Source organism: Branchiostoma belcheri, unplaced genomic scaffold (genome assembly GCF_001625305.1).
Source record: "Branchiostoma belcheri isolate BF01 breed outbred unplaced genomic scaffold, Haploidv18h27 scaffold292, whole genome shotgun sequence".
NCBI lineage: Eukaryota > Metazoa > Chordata > Leptocardii > Amphioxiformes > Branchiostomatidae > Branchiostoma > Branchiostoma belcheri.
Window position 1 is genome coordinate 17341 of NW_017803901.1, and position 13227 is coordinate 30567.

A 13227-nucleotide genomic window follows, 5' to 3' on the forward strand; every position below is an offset into this window, starting at 1 on the left:
AATATTGTATGTTAATCTACATATCATGCAATGTTGTAAAAGACGTTAAGAGTAATGCAGAACTCACAACTCGATGTTTTCTCTTAAATGATGTGGTTTGCGACTTCACTAGCAAATTGTGTAAGTTGTGACTCGATTGAAGAATATCTTTTCACGATATTAATCACTAGTAACATGGACATGTTTATCTTCCTATCAAGTATGATGACTATATGTTGTGAAATAAAATGCAGATCTTGCAAATATGTTTTTGCTCAATGTGCTTATGACTCCACTATCAGTGTGCGTACTTTGCGGCTGAATAGGAGGATTATTTTAAATCAATGTCTTATTTAGAGGAAGAAAAATCGTAGTAGGACAATCCAAATGAGTCCAACATATCATCTTGTGCTAGCTAACACTGTCGATCTGATGTGCGCACTGCATTCTCTATTGCACTGGAATGTGAAGGAAATAAGAGAGTGGGCTTCCTAGACTAGTTAACGGGACAAGTACCAACTAACCTTTACATCAAAGAAGGATCAAATCCGGTCCTATGTCCCTGAAAGCTACACCATTTCTTCATCCTTATCCTGCAATATTCGATTGCTACTTTTGAGATCGAAATGAAACGAAACAATATGTCAGTTGCTCCAGTATCTGGGGAATGTGCAAGTGGATACATAGGTTATCTTATTTGAACAACTTGATAACGTTGAAATAAGGAAGAAAAAGGTTGAGCTTATGGGACATGAGTACGTATTTTACCATCCTTTGAAAGGCAACGTGACAAAACCTGACTTGTACATAAATCCATATGAAAATGACAATGAGGATGAGCCAGTTGCTACTGTATCTGGTTTACAAATGAATATGTATGAAAATGACGAAGAACTAGAGTACGATTGTACAGCACCTGTAAATGTGCATGAACATGACAATGAAGTAGAGGAAGGTGGTACCGCACCTGCAAACGTGTATGAAAATGAAAATGAAGTAGAGGAAGGTGGTACTGCACCTGTAAATTTGTATGAAAATGACAATGAAGTAGAGGAAGGTGGTACTGTACCTGTAAATGTGTATGAAAATGATAATGAAGATTTGCCAGTTGCCCCTATAGCTGAGTCACAAACAAACGTATATGAAAATGACAATGAAGTAGAGGAAGGTGGTACTGTGTCACCAGATCCCGTATCTGAACTGCACGGAAACGTGTATGAAAATGATGATGAGGACGTATCTGTATCTGTATCTGTATAGCCGGTATAACCGCCTTTCGGCGTAACACACCAGCTTCGCAGGCACGCGGCGCGGCGGCAGCTGGCTATATTACACCGATCGACTTGTTACACCTAACCCTTGAACTTCTAGCTCTAGACATTGTTTAAAGCTATCTATTGACAATGCCCCTACTGTACTTGGTGACAGTGAGTTCCACTCTGCGATAGTTCTAGGAAAGAATGAATTCTTGAACACCTCAATCCTTGGTTGATAACTCTGGTACTTGAATGCGTGCCTATTTCTTGTTCTCTTCTGGGCTGGTATTAGGTACTTAGTAGTTGGGACATCCACCAGTTTATTATACGAAGCAGGAACACTGTCAAAAATACGATATATATATTTAAAATACATACAATTGTAAAACATATATGTTTAATAAGAATATATATACACTTTTCAAAACAATATATGTATAGTAAATACATACAATTGTAAAACATATATAATTAAAAAGAAAATATATATACATTTCTCAAAACAATATATATATCTTAAATACATATAATTCCAAAACATATATTGTTCACATAAAGTGGTGTTCCCAAAACCCCTAACATATGAAAACATATATTGTTCACAAAAAGTGGTGTTTCCAAAACCCCTATCATATGAAAACATGTTGTTCACGAAAAGTAGTGTTTCCAAAACCCCTATCATATGAAAACAGGAAGTGGTGTTTCCAAAACCCCTATCATTTCTAAACCTATATATGTTTTCAGTGCACGCGGTAACACTGTCAAATCTCTCACCAGAGTTTCTAGCATGGGCGACCACACTACTTTTGTGGGGGTTAGAGCGAAAAAAACAGATTTTTTTCGCCTAGGTTTCTTCCCCTCTTGTCCAGTGATTCTTAAAGCTACGCGTAATTAATTTTCATTCCAAAAAGCCTTTTCATTATTGTATTTTGGTCAGATCTTTGCATACTAGTCATACTAAAAATAGGGGGCGCCAAGGATTGTTACAGAGTAGATCCTTCCGATCAGAACTCTTCCTTTCGCAAATCTCTGCCGTCCGCGGCTTTAGTGGCCTCTCGGGGGCCGGCTGGATGTAGTCTCCACCAGACCTCTTTTGCGGGGTGAATAAATCGTAGAAATCGGCCTAAAAAGTATTAATTGGCCAGAGAAGGGAGCCGGCCAGAGAAGCTCCATTTCCCTGTTGAGCCTTTTTAGGCCAATTTCTACGATTTATTCACACCGCAAAAGAAGTCTGGTGGAGACTACACAAACTCTGCGGGGAGGGGCCACTAAAGCCGCGGACGCCAGAGTTTGCGTTACACAGACTATAGTATAAGGCTAGATGTACTTATTAGCGTAATTAGCAACAATGTGTTAACTTTTGTACACAAAAACATGTAATTAAAGACCTTTGTGGCAAACTGTTTGATGCTAAGATCTTGAAAATTTTAAGATTGTGGCATGGAAAGTTTAAGAGTTACAATAAAATGTATGTCAAATATTGTTGATTTACGGTCTCTTTTGGTGCCATGACTAGCTTAGAGTCAATTCCGTGTCACCGTGTGGCTTTTTTCTCCACGTTTGTAAGAAAAGAATAACCCAGTAACAAAAGTTCTAAATTTTTAAAAAATTTTAAATTAAAATTTGAATATTATTAGATATTTCTGAAACATTTTGAAAGTGGCTGTACAAAGATCTCTTTATTTAGAATAGATTTGAGCTATCCATGTGTTTCTTTCACTATTTGAAATATTTCAAACAAATAACCAGATGGTAGATGTGGGTAATTGCCCCCATAAAAGTAGGTGCTAATCCGACTCTTCTGTCTTCTTCTGTATATTTTTAGATTTCGCTGGACACTGCTGGTGGCTCTTTTGTTGTAAGGCGTCAATGCCTGACACCCAGGCAGCCTGTACTTCACAGGGATGTGTAAATTACTTCCTTCCCAGCCCACTGACCTATTTACAAAATGTTAGAAATAATGGTAAAAAATGGTAGATATTTTTTAGAAACTATTGGAAATGTCATATTCCACATCAGGAATATTTCAAACATTTTACAAAACCAGGGAATTATTTAGAATCTTGAAAAGATATTCAAAATGTTTCCATATCATGAAATTTCTTAGACAAACAATAACAAAGATTTCTAAAGATTTCTAAATGATGACAATAACAACCCACACGGTGACGCGGACTCTATTCCCATAGAACCAATGGCAATACTTGAGCATCTTCTGATGAAACCGTCAAAAGTGTAAACTTTAAAAAATTCTAGAAAATCTCAACTTTTTATGCGAAAGGAAGAGTTCTGATCGGAAGGATCTACTCTGTAACAATCCTTGGCGCCCCCTAGTTTTAGTGTGACTTATATGCAAAGATCTGACCAAAATACAATAATGAAAAGGCTTTTTGGAATGAAAATTAATTACGCGTAGCTTTAAGAATCACTGGACAAGAGGGGAAGAAACCTAGGCGAAAAAAATCTGTTTTTTTCGCTCTAACCCCCACAAAAGTAGTGTGGTCGCCCATGCTAGAAACTCTGGTGAGAGATTTGACAGTGTTACCGCGTGCACTGAAAACATATATAGGTTTAGAAATGATAGGGGTTTTGGAAACACCACTTCCTGTTTTCATATGATAGGGGTTTTGGAAACACTACTTTTCGTGAACAACATGTTTTCATATGATAGGGGTTTTGGAAACACCACTTTTTGTGAACAATATATGTTTTCATATGTTAGGGGTTTTGGGAACACCACTTTATGTGAACAATATATGTTTTGGAATTATATGTATTTAAGATATATATATTGTTTTGAGAAATGTATATATATTTTCTTTTTAATTATATATGTTTTACAATTGTATGTATTTACTATACATATATTGTTTTGAAAAGTGTATATATATTCTTATTAAACATATATGTTTTACAATTGTGTGTATTTTAAATATATATATCGTATTTTTGACAGTGTTCCTGCTTCGTATTATTAGTCATTTTGTACATCATGCATAGTCTAGACATCTTTCTTCTGTCTTCCAGTGAGGTCCACTGTAGGTTTCTTTTCATTTCCGTGACACTAGCACCTCTTACATAGTTGTTCATACAGAATCTTGCAGCTTGATTCTGTACCCTTTCCAATTTGTCTTTGTCTTTCTTTGTATATGAATCCCATACTGTCGCAGCGTATTCTAGGTTCGGTCTTACAAGTGACGTGTATGCAAGTGATTTTACACTAGTTGGTACATGCCCACAGATTACGTTTAATCACTCCCAATGTCTGTTTCGCCTTAGTTGTGATATTATTAACATGTGCACCCCACTTCAGTCCGCTTGTCAGCGTGACGCCCAGATACGGATGGATTTTTGTGGTTGCTAAAGCCTGACCACAAAACTGGTAGCTAGTTGCGTGTGGTGTTCGTTTGTTTGTTATGTGCATAATGTAGCATTTTTCGGGATTAAACTGCATGAGCCATTTGCTTTGCCATTCTTCCAGGGTGTTCAGATCTTTTTGGAGAAGTTGTGAGTCGGTCTGTGTAGAAAGCTCTACATACAATAGACAGTCATCGGCAAATAACCTCACATTTGAGTCAAGCTGATCTGGTAGGTCATTTATATACAAGAGAAAGAGCAATGGCCCCAGGACGGTTCCTTGAGGGACCCCAGACGCTACTTTAACTGGAGCCGACGCCTTCCCTTCAACCACTACTGTTTGCTCCCTGTTGGTCAGGAAAGCCTTTAACCAATTCAGCGTAGGGCCTTGGATTCCATAATACTCCAGTTTTGAGATGAGCCTGCCATGGGGGACTTTATCAAAGGCTTTAGTGAAATCAAGTATTGCTAAATCTACCTGCCGTTTACTGTTTAGTGCGCCAGCTATGTCATGGACTGTTAGTATAAGCTGTGTTTCTGTGGATCGTTTGGCTCTGAATCCATGCTGGTAATCCGTTAATATACTGTAACTTTCTAGGTGCTTCATGATTTGGCTATGGATAATATGTTCAAGTAGTTTGCAGGATATGCAGGTCAGTGAAACAGGTCTGTAGTTGCTGGGGACCGCTCTATCTCCTTTTTTAAAGATGGCGCATATATTTGCATCCCTCCAATCTTTAGGGATTTCTGCAGTGTTTAGCGAGTGTTGGAAAATATTGGTTAGAACAGGCGCGATTTCACTAGCTGTCAACTTGAGGAACCACGGTGGTATTTGGTCTGGTCCGGATGCTTTAGAGGGATTGAGACCTTGAAGCATTTTTTCGACACCATCAGTAGAAACTACTATATGTTCCATTGGAGGAGTACAGGGCTGGCCTAGAGATGGCATATCTGTGGTGTCTTCCTCTGTGAAAACACTAGCATCTATTCACTCTGTAGCTGTGCAACATTCATACGTGTATGAAAATGATGACGACGTATTTATTGAGTCTGCAGTTCCAGAGCAAACCGATGTACATGAAAATCGTAATGAGGAATTAGCATCTACATTTGTGCTTGGGAATGAGCGTGGGAAAATGATGTGTAATGATGTTAAAGAGGGGACTGACGTTGATGAGTATGACAGTGACGATGAGAAAGCAAAATTTGCTTCTTCTTAGTCTGTTTATGAGAATGAAAATAGGAAAGTAGCCTCTGATGCTGTCCAGCTTCTGTATAAGAAAAACAAATCTGTAGAAGGTACTTCCCAGTTAATCTATGGGAAAGAGAAGGGCGAAACAGCTACAGCTACTAACCTTTATGGAGCCACTAACGTAGATGTGGACAACGACTAAATATGAAAAACTGTACAGCTGAAGAAATACATTGACAATACTTAATAAGTGTTTTTAATGAAATATATCATTCTTCGTAATAACATGTCTGAAAGACGAAAACGTACATTAACCACAGTTCAGTTTGTGTTAGTCTTCTGTTAATTCTGTTGTATCATTTTATTATATTCCGTTGCTATATTTTGAATTTTTTTAATGGACTCTAGGAAAAATAGTGGATGTATTCACTAATGGAGATTTGAATAAACCGAACCAAACCAAACATATCGGTGTTAAACTCACATCTGTGTGTGTATGTGGGTGTTGGCACAATCATCCGCCATATTTAATCTGTCTACCTCCTCAGCAACATGGAAAAATCAAGACGACAACAAAGATTGAATTTCGTTTTATGTCATTTTGATCTAATCGTGAACGCAACTTCAAAATATTTAAGTCTAAAATCCAGGAAAGGCATGGCTTTAAGGAGCATAAGACCGGATTTAATCCTTTATTGATGTAAAGGTTAGGTGGTACTTCTCCTGTTAACTAGTCTAGGAAGCCCACTCTCTTATATTATTTACCTTCCAGTACAGTTGACAATGCAGTGCACACATATACACCTAAGCTGACACTAGATAACATATTAGACTCAAATATATGTCGTTTCGTTTCATTTCGATGTCAAAGGTAACATCAAATATTGCAGGATGAAATACAGAAAAGATGTGGCTTTAAGGGGCATAAGACCGGATTTAATCTATCGTTGATGTAAAGGTTAGGTGTTAGTTGTCCTGTTAACAAGTCTAGGCAGCCCCCTCTCTTATATCCGTAACCTTCCAGTACAGTTGAGAATGTAGTGCACACATATGTACCTCAGCTGACACTAGATAACATATTGGACTCAAATATATGTCCTTTCTCTAAACAAAAAACCAATTCCAAAATATTCTCCCATCCAGCCACAACTTACACACACTGAGTGGAGTCATGAAACACAGAGAGGAAAAAGCCACCTTGCAAGATCTGCATTTTATTTCACAACATATATAATCCGGAGGCATGATCATGATGATGATGATATATGATCAGCATGCTCAATACTTACTTACACATTGCTAGTAATTGATATCGTTAATAAAAAAAGGTGGGTTTGTTTTTTGAACCTCAAAGGAGAGTTAAGAGCATATGTAACTTTACATAGGTTACGAACATAAGTTAATGACATATAGAATGAAAGGTAATATATACATCATAGGTAAAGACCATATAGAACCTCCTACACGTTTACCTTGATATAAAAGGTTAGACATCTAGTAAACACACACAATAAAAACTGCGCGACTGGATGAACATGAAAATTAATTTTGGAGAAATTCGAGTAAAATTCATCACTCTTCTTTAGTGCGACTAAAATGAGATTTAAAAAAAACATGACTCCAGTAAGTCCAATGTAAAATGTAAAAAATCAAATCAACATTGATGAGAGCCAGTTCCATGGATATTTACAGACACTAAGAGCCTTGACATTTTCTATTCTCGGAATTGTACCACCATGACTTAGTCAATTCGTTTACTAGTATTATCGTGAATAGTGCGTTTCGTCAAAGGAGTATTTTCGGTGCATTATTTAGCTGTACAAATTTATGTTTCTTAAGTTTCTGTACAGTTTCATATTTAGTTCTAGTCCATATCCACATTAGTGGCTCCATAAAGGTTAGCAGCTGTAGCTGTTTCGCCCTTCTCTTTCCCATAGATTAACTGGGAAGTCCCTTCTACAGATTTGTTATTCTTATACATAGACTGAGCAGCAGCAGAGGCTGTTTTCTTATTTTCACTGTCATAAACAGACATAGAAGAAGCAAATTTTGCTTTCTCATCGCCACTGTCACACTCATCAACGTCAGTCCCCTCTTCAACATCATTAGAGATCATTTTGCCACGGTCATGCTCAAGCACAAATGTAAATGCTAGTTCCTCATTACGATTTTTATATACATCGGTTTGCTCTTGAACTACAGACTCAATAAATACGTCATCATCATTTTCATACACGTATGAATGTTGCACAGCTACAGAGTGAATAGATGCTACGTCCTCATCATCATTTTCATACTCGTTTCCGTGCAGTTCAGATACGGGATCGGATGAAACAGTACCACCTTCCTCTACTTCATTGTCATTTTCATATACGTTTGTTTGTGACTCAGCTATAGGAGCAACTGGCAAATCTTCATTATCATTTTCATACACATTTACAGGTACAGTACCACCTTCCTCTACTTCATTGTCGTTTTCATACACATTTACAGGTGCGGTACCACCTTCCTCTACTTCATTATCATTTTCATACACATTTACAGGTACAGTACCACCTTCCTCTACTTCATTGTCATTCTCATACACATTTACAGGTGCAGTACAATCGTACTCTAATTCATTGTTATTTTCATACACATTTACAGGTGCAGTACCAACTTCCTCTACTTCATTGTCATTTTCATACTTATTAATTTGTAAACCAGATACAGCTGCAACTGGCTCATCCTCATTGTCATTTTCATATGGGTTTATGTGTGAGCCAAATGCGGAAGCGATTGGCGATGCTAATTCATTGTCATTTTCATACTCATTATTGTGTAACCCAGACGTAGGAGCAACTGGCACATTGTCATTTTCATACACATGTACAGACACAGTACCAGCTTCCTCCAAGTCATCGTCATTTTCATAAACAGAATCAACAGTTAAATCTGCCTCGTCATCATTTTCATAAATTTTCCCCCCAGACAAAGCTACTGTCCCTTGGGTCGAGGACATACCCTGACCACCTAGATTTCTGGTACTTGTTGCAATTCTAGCTGCCATTCCGGATCCGGATGTCCCTGTGCTGTAATGTACCCCCTTTGCCCCTAAGTTATAGTTACTATTGGGTATTGTCACAACTGTTCCTATTTTGTAAAAAATGGCAGAGGAAACTGATGCCAAAGGACGCTGCTTCTTGATACGTCGCTTATGGTACATTACAATCACAACATAACATGTCAGGAATGTCACAGCAGCAGCAATACCACCATAAAGATAGAATAGTGTTTTGTCAGAAACGTTGCCACGTACAAATCTAAAGGATATTAAGGGGCTTACAGATGATGGCTCTTGAACGTGAATTGACGTGGGGCTTACAGATGATGGTTCCTGTACGTAAATAGACGTGGGGCTTACAGATGATGATCCTTGTACGTAAATAGACAGGTTGGCAGACGTGGAGCCACCAGTACTCACTGCCAAACAGACGTACTGACCAGAATCTGTAGCGGTAATGTTCTCTATGGTGATGGTACCGTTCGCCTCCACAGTCACTCTTCCACCTGACTCAACAGTTGCATTTACGCCAGAAGGGAGAGTGACTGTGATGTCTGGGGTTGGAATACCCGACACGTCACAGTTTAGAATGACTGTCTCCCCCTCTAACACTGGCCTGTTTCCATTTATCATCTTAAACGTTACTATTTGTGGTTCTTCACAGATCAGATCATCGGGGTTAATATCTTTAAGCTTTTGCCCTAAGAAGCGACTGGGCTCTTTACATATGATGTTATCCTCAAACCATTTCCCAACCATCTTTTGTCTAAAGGGAAGCATTCTACAGTCACACTGCCATGGGTTGTTCATTAGGTGTACATTTGCAATCGACATCAGCTCATTATATTCTGGCAGAGCTGTGATGTAATTGTTTTCAAGTGACAGTTGCTCGAGTTTGGGGAGATTTGAAAATGTTCCAACCTGAACTATACTGATTTTGTTGTTGTTCATTTCCAAATACTTTAGATTGGGTAAGTCTGCAAATGTACCAGACTGAATATGAGTTATTTGGTTGAAACTCAGATTCAACTTTCGAAGCTTGGGTGTCTTTGAAAATGTACCAGGTTTAATATCATTTATCTGGTTATAGGCTAGATCCACGTGGATAAGCTCAGGTAGCTTTGAAAATGAATCGCGTTGAATGTTAGATATCTTGTTTCTGTTCAGGGCCAACTTACTAAGGTGGCGTAGATTTGAAAATGTACCATGTTTAATACAAGTTATCTCGTTCTGTTGTAGGAACAACATGAAAAGCCGAGGTAAATTTAAAAATGAATCACGTTGAATGTTTGCTATTTCATTTTTATGCAGGTCCATAATGTCAAGCTGTGACATATTTGAAGATGCAACATGTTTAATATCAGTTATTGCGTTATTATAAAGGCTCAACGTATGCAGCCGGCGAACATTTGTGAATGTGCCATTCTGTATGACAGTTATTGCGTTATTATTAAGGCTCAAAATAGCAAGCTGGGGGACGTTTGTGAATGTGTCATTCTGAATGACAGTTATTGCGTTATTATTAAGATTCAAAATAGCAAGCTGGGGGACGTTTGTGAATGTGTCATTCTGAATGACGGTTATATTATTGTGAGATAAGTTAATCTCTCTTAACTGCTTGTACCTTGAGAAGTCAGACTGCCTCAAGGACACGATGGCGTTTTTCTTTAAGTAAAGATGTTGGATAGTTGAGGGTAGATCTTGTGGAACACTCCTGAGGCCTCTATCACAACAGTCAGTCACACAGAAATAATAGATACCTATTTTACGATGCATATGGTGACACTTCGTGGCTGCTTCACTTCCCTTCATAACCATCAGCAGAAGAACCAGGAGTCTCTTTAGGTTGCCGCAGCTGAACATTTTCTATTTGAGAAGGAAAGTCAAGTGTAAGCAATCATAAGGTAATCATAATCCCCAAGCAGATCTTTTCGTGGTGGTAGGACAGTATCAAATTGGATCCATTACCCCACCTCATCGGTTGGCCAATTTGATACTGAGTTGTCCACAACAAAAGATCTGCTTGGAGATTAGAATCACAGCTACTATTTGAGTGCTTATATTCGGTAGGAAGCCTTAGTAAATGTGGATGCAGGCTGGCCGATTTGATAATGTCTTAACCCCACCAAAAGATCTGCTTGGAGATTAGTGATCCTGCGGTCTGGTGTAATCGTGTCATAAAAGTTCCTTGCCATTGGACGTTTCTGGAAAACACCAATGTAGCCTGGTGTCCAGCCTTGTTAGCTTTAGTCCGCTACCCAAGATCCGCTCCCCGCCAACAAGGACACCTGGCTACACCAATGTTCTGCCTACCAGGTAAAATATCTACATAAAAATCAGGTAGATAGAAAGTCCCTTTTTGCTTCTGTATTTAACAAAAATGACGTGTATCATCCAAGATCCGCACATAGGCGTGTTTTTCTGATTCATTTTAGGAGCCCTAAGTCGTCTAACTTAGACCACACTGACATTATTTTATGGACGACATCCGCGCGCGCATTGATTTTCGCCTGTTCTAAAACAAGTGCTTCTGCAAAAGCTGACCATTTTCGCCGCTTACAGGCTTACAGTTTTTACGAACATTTTCCCCATCCTAGCATTTCAATTTACCTAAGTTATATAAATGGTTCTAGTTCTCATCAACATTGTATATAATGAGAGAACATGCACTTCTATATTTCAACTCTTTAAGTTTAAAACATTACAAAAATCAAGTATATAACAGTTTATAACCTGTTTTCTCTCTTTTAAGAGTCTTTTTAACAGAATAAAAAAATGAGACACAAAAGTACATTTTAACTTAAATTATAAGTAACGTTAATATATATATATATAATTTTATTCAAAATCTCTTCTATGGCTTTGTCCCCAACATCTAAGTTTACAAACCTCGTGACATTCAACCAGGGCTTTAGCCAGCGCCCGTTTTACCGTCAATTGACGGTATTTTCTTCCCGTCGGACGGTAAAAATTTAAGTCCTTACCGTCAACATTGACGGTCAAAAATCGTGGGTGAAGACATTAAACTTAGCAAAAAATGTAGGGAATTTGAATGAGCCACGGCGCGGGGTCTTTCCAAAGCGCGTCGCGTCTTTTCAAAACGCCGCGGGCCCACACATTTCTTATTTAAATACGGCGGGAAACCTGACTTCAAGGTAACGTGCCGATGTACTGTTAACTCGGTTCTTTTCTTCAATGTTGCTGTCTGTTTAAACAACATGTGCTAACGGCCACATAAGAACAATGGCTCGACTCACACTCACGCTGGTAACTGTACATGACAATAAGATAAATAAACAACATGTGGCAACGAACAAAAGAAATATCAAAACGTTTTTGAAAAATATACTGTACTTGAATTTTCATACCATCGCAGAAAAACGGAGATCGATCTACGCAAAGTGGCTTTATTATTTATATAAACTTCGTTAAACCACCTTCGAAGACTTGAGCGGCAGCATAAAGATAAATTTTCTGGAGCCGATCGCTGAAGCAAGTTTTTGCCGGCGTACGTAACTCCCTCCGCGGCAAAATCCCATATGCCGTAGCGAAATCGCGTCTCAGCACTTCCCCAAATCAACTCCATGGCCGCTAAAGTCTGCAAATGAGGTTAAACTTCCTCATTTCGGTTGAGAAGCGAAGCTACTAGTATAAAATCATGTGCATGGCGGCCATTTTGTTTGCTACCCGAAGTCTTCCGAATGATCAAAATAAGGAAATCGTCGGAAATCTGAGCCACATCCCTCGCTGTCGGCATGCGCTCGGGGCTGGCTCGGTGGAAATCGGAGGCTGTGGCGTCAGGACTAGGTTTATTTGCATGGCTCGGGAAGCCGCCGCGGCTTGAATCGCAGCGGGATTTGGGCGCCGGGTGGGTCAAACAAAGGGAATATGAAGTTGTGAGGACCATAGTTTTTTTTTCATTCTTCAAATTGCAGATTGTGTAATTTTTATCCTGAAATCTTGAAAATCTATGTGCAAATTGCAGACTGAAGACGGGTATTTAGAACACTGAATACATGAAGTGTGCGGGGGGGCATGATGTCGATCACCGAATCATGATTTTTTTTCGCGTTGACCCTGATTCAACCCTAAAATAATACTCGAAGAGAACTTCAAAAGTCATCTTTTACTAATCATATATAATTGTTTACATTATATCATTTGATCAACCTGATCTATTAAAAATTGTCAATGGAAAATACCTTGCCAAACAATGCAATACCTATTTAAGTTAATTAAACACTCACTCATTAATTAATTAATTTCCTAAAATACAAAAGACATGTTGGTGAAAGTTAGGCACCCAGGTAATATCAATAGTTCCACGGACAGCTATGTAGGCCGGAGCTTCTATTGCGTGCGATCTACGTTTGGTCAGAAAACTACCACCCCCCCCCCAA

The 13227-nt window shown here is 38.6% G+C and overlaps 1 pseudogene; it reads left to right on the top strand.

Moving 5' to 3' along the window:
- Positions 1 to 305, top strand: part of LOC109473189 — a 4657-nt pseudogene extending 4352 nt beyond the window's left edge.
- Positions 306 to 13227: the final 12922 nt, after the last annotated feature.